The sequence below is a fragment of the Triticum urartu genome, chromosome 3A (genome assembly GCF_056163025.1).
Source record: "Triticum urartu cultivar PI428250 chromosome 3A, HENAU_Tu73, whole genome shotgun sequence".
NCBI classification, from domain to species: domain Eukaryota; kingdom Viridiplantae; phylum Streptophyta; class Magnoliopsida; order Poales; family Poaceae; genus Triticum; species Triticum urartu.
In genome coordinates, this window is record NC_141875.1 from 427,380,782 (window position 1) to 427,384,528 (window position 3,747).

Consider the following 3,747-nt stretch of genomic DNA (forward strand, 5'->3'; position numbering starts at 1 on the left):
ACCGACATGGTTTGCGACTCCTATGTTTCTAAATGGCAGGATTCCTGCACATTAAGAAGAAAATAGTTACTTAATTAATTAGGTAAACCGAAAAGCATGGAAAATCGGATGAGAACCATCACAACCGCTGAGCGGCACACACAAGATACACCACGCCAATACGTCTCCAACGTATCTATAATTTCTTATTGTTCCAAGATATTATAGTATCAATCTTGGATGGTTTATATGCCATTTATATCATTTTTGGACTAACTTACTAACCCACTGCCTAGTGCTAGTTGTTGTTTTTTGTTTTCTTTTGGTTTTCCAGAAAATAAATACAAAATGGAGTCCAACAGCTACGAAACTTTTTGATGATTTTTTTCTAGACAAGAGAGACCCTAGAAGCTTCGAGAGGAGACCAGGCACCCGAGGCTCTGTCTGATCTAATTCCACTTATATAATTCCTATAATATTGGGAAGCTAATAGAGAGCCATCTGAAACCCTTTTTTCGCCGCCACAAGTTTCTGTTCTTTCGCAGTCCCAACTAGAGGCTTTTTTGGTACTCTGTCGGAAGGGAAATCAATCACGGGCGGCTTCTACATCATCCTCGCTGCCTTCTGATGATGCATGAGTAGTTCACCACAAACCTACAGGCCCATAGCTAGTAGCTAGATGACTTCTTCTCTCTCGTTGATCTTCAATACAATGTTCTCCTAGAGTTTCTTAGAGTTCTATTCGATGTAATCTTCTTTTGGGATGTGTTTGTTGGGATCCGATGAACTGTGAGTTTTTATGATCTGAATATTCATGAGAAGTAATTGAGTCTTTTTGAACTTTATTATGCATTATTGTTATAGCTTTGTCCGATCTATCCATTTGGTTTGGCCAACTAGATTGGTTTATCATCACTAGGAGAGTTTCTTTGTGATAGAAAGGGACAATACACGTATTTGTATTGTTGCCATTAAGGATAAAACGATGGGTTTATTCATATTGATTGAGTTTACTTTGTCTACATCATGTCATCTTGCTTAAGGCGTTAGTCTGTTTTATACTTAATAGTAGATGCAGCCATGCAGCCATGCAGGCATGAGTCGGTCTACTATCTCGAACGTGATGCCTATATGCATGATCATTGCCTTGGATATCATCATAACTATGCGCCTTTCTATCAATTGCCCAACAGTTATTTGTTCACCCATATGCTACGTGTTCGAGAGAGAAGCCTCTAGTGAAAACTATGGCCCCTGGGTCTACCTTTATCATATTACAAAAACCAAAATTCCTTTGTTGTATTTTTTTATCTTTTATTTTTCTTTGCAAATTATCCATCTACATATACAAGATTTGATCTTTGCAAGTAACGAGTTCAAGGGGATTGACAACCTTCTTGCCCGCGTAGGGTGCAAGTATTTGATTTTGTGTGCGCAGGTGATGTTCATGAGGCTTTGCATGATTCTCCTATTGGTTCAATAAACCTTGGTTCTCACTGAGGAAAATACTTATCTCTATTGTGTTGCATCTCCCCTCCTCTTTGGTAAAAATTCCAACGTAGCTCACAAGTAGCAGGAAGAATTTCTGGCACCGTTGCCGGGGAGACATCATCAAAACCTATCAAGTACCTATACACAAATTATCATCTACCCGCTCTACTTTTTATTTGCATTTGCCTCTCGTTTTCTTCTCCCCACTTCTCATAAAAAAATACAAAAACACAAAAATATTTTTGTTTGCTCGTTTTCTTGCTTTATCGCTATGTCTCAGGAAAATACCAAGTTGTGTGATTTTTCAAATACTAAATAATGATTATATAAGTACTCCAATTGCTCCTCCCGTCACTAGTGCAGAGTCATGTGATATTAATGCCGCTTTGCTAAATCTTGTTATGAAAGAACAATTTTTTGGAAGTCCTAATGAAGATGTTGCATCCCATCTTAACACTTTCATTGAATTATGTGATATGCAAAAGAAATAAGGTTTGGATAATGATACTGTTAAGTTTAAATTATTTTTGTTCTTGCTAAGAGATCGTGCTAAAACTTGGTTTTCATCCTTGCCTCGAAATAGTATTGATTCTTGGGATAATTGTAAGGATGCTTTTATTGCCAACTATATTCCTCCTACAAAAATTATTTCTTTTAGAAATCAAATTATGAATTTTAAGCAACTTGAGCATGAACATGTTGCACAATCTTGGGAGAGAATGAAATTAATGATTACAAATTGTCTGACTCATGGTTTAAGTTTATGGATGATTATACAAAATTTCTATGCAGGACTAAACTTCGTTTCTAGAAATCTTCTAGACTCTACTGCAGGTGGTATTTTCATGAAAATCACATTGGGGGAAGGTACAAAACTCCTTGATAATATAATGGCTAATTACTCTCAATGGCATACCGAACGAGCTCCAACTGGTAAGAAGGTAAAATAAAAATGCTCATATTGATCCTAATGATGTGCCATTTCTCATGATTTGTTTTCTCGAACCCCTTTTGTAGTGAGAACATGTCCAATATTTATTTCTATATTTGGTTGTTTGCATTACGCCTTGTTTATTTCTATGGTTTTTGGTTGTCCGGTTGTTTGTAGTTAGCATATGTCCAGTTTCAATTGTCATCTTTGGTTGTTCGTAGTATGCCTTGTTTATTTCAGCTATTCACAGTGTGATGTTCTATATGTGCTAGTATGAACTGTGCAGTTCAATTTCTTCAATACCAATTTTAACAATAGCTCTATGAATCACTATATTTGGTTGCTGTTAAGCATGTTGTACTCCCTCCGAATATTTTTAGTTTGCATATCAGATTTGTCTAAAGTCAAGCCTCGTAAAGTTTGACCAACTTTATAGAAAAAAATACCGACATTCACAATATGAAATCAATACCAGTAGATGTGTCATGACTTAAATTTTCATATTGTATAACTTTAGCATGGTAGATGTTGATATTTTTTTTCAAATAAATAAGGTCAAACTTTGTGAAGTTTGACTTTAGACAATTCTGATATGCAGAGTTAAAAAGGACTGGAGGGAGTATTGAACACGCCTTTCCATTTGATTTAACAATGGCATTGTTTGGATACTCTAACTTAGCTAGAGGTTAGAGTTAGTTTCTAGCTCATGACAGTTAAAAGGGAGAGAGAGAGATCGGTGGAATAGTTGATTGTATCGATTGAGCCTCGTGGGCATATATATAGGAGTGCATGGTCATCTTGGAGTACAAGTCAAGGTAGAATAAATCCTACACTATCCTACAGTTGCTAAATAATAATTGTAGTCAACAATGACTAACCCTAAACTAACTCTAGGCAAAGAGGTGTTTGGATGACAGTGTTAGATTGACAATAAACACACTTGACGAACTTGCCCCAATTAGCACCTCTTGGGTGGGATAGTTGTTTTCGATCGGTTAGACGCAACTAGCTCAAACTAGCCCTCATGTTTGGATACTTTAGGGCTATTTTAGCCCAAACTAGCTCAAACTAACTCTAACCCATGCATCCAAACAGGCCAATAACTAGTGTAGTTAGACCTGCACAATACAAGTTTGAATGACTATGTTTGCTTGTTTTTAAATATTAGGCATGTTGCAGTTAATAACACACCTTTCCACTTCTTGTTTTTAAATATCAGATTTTTAACAATTTGGTCGTGCGCATGTAGGTCCTACTGTCGGACGTTTTGACCCACTATTTGACCCTTTTTGCATGTGGGGAACTGAGTTGTCCATGAATATCAGTCAAGTCAAGAAACTCAGAAA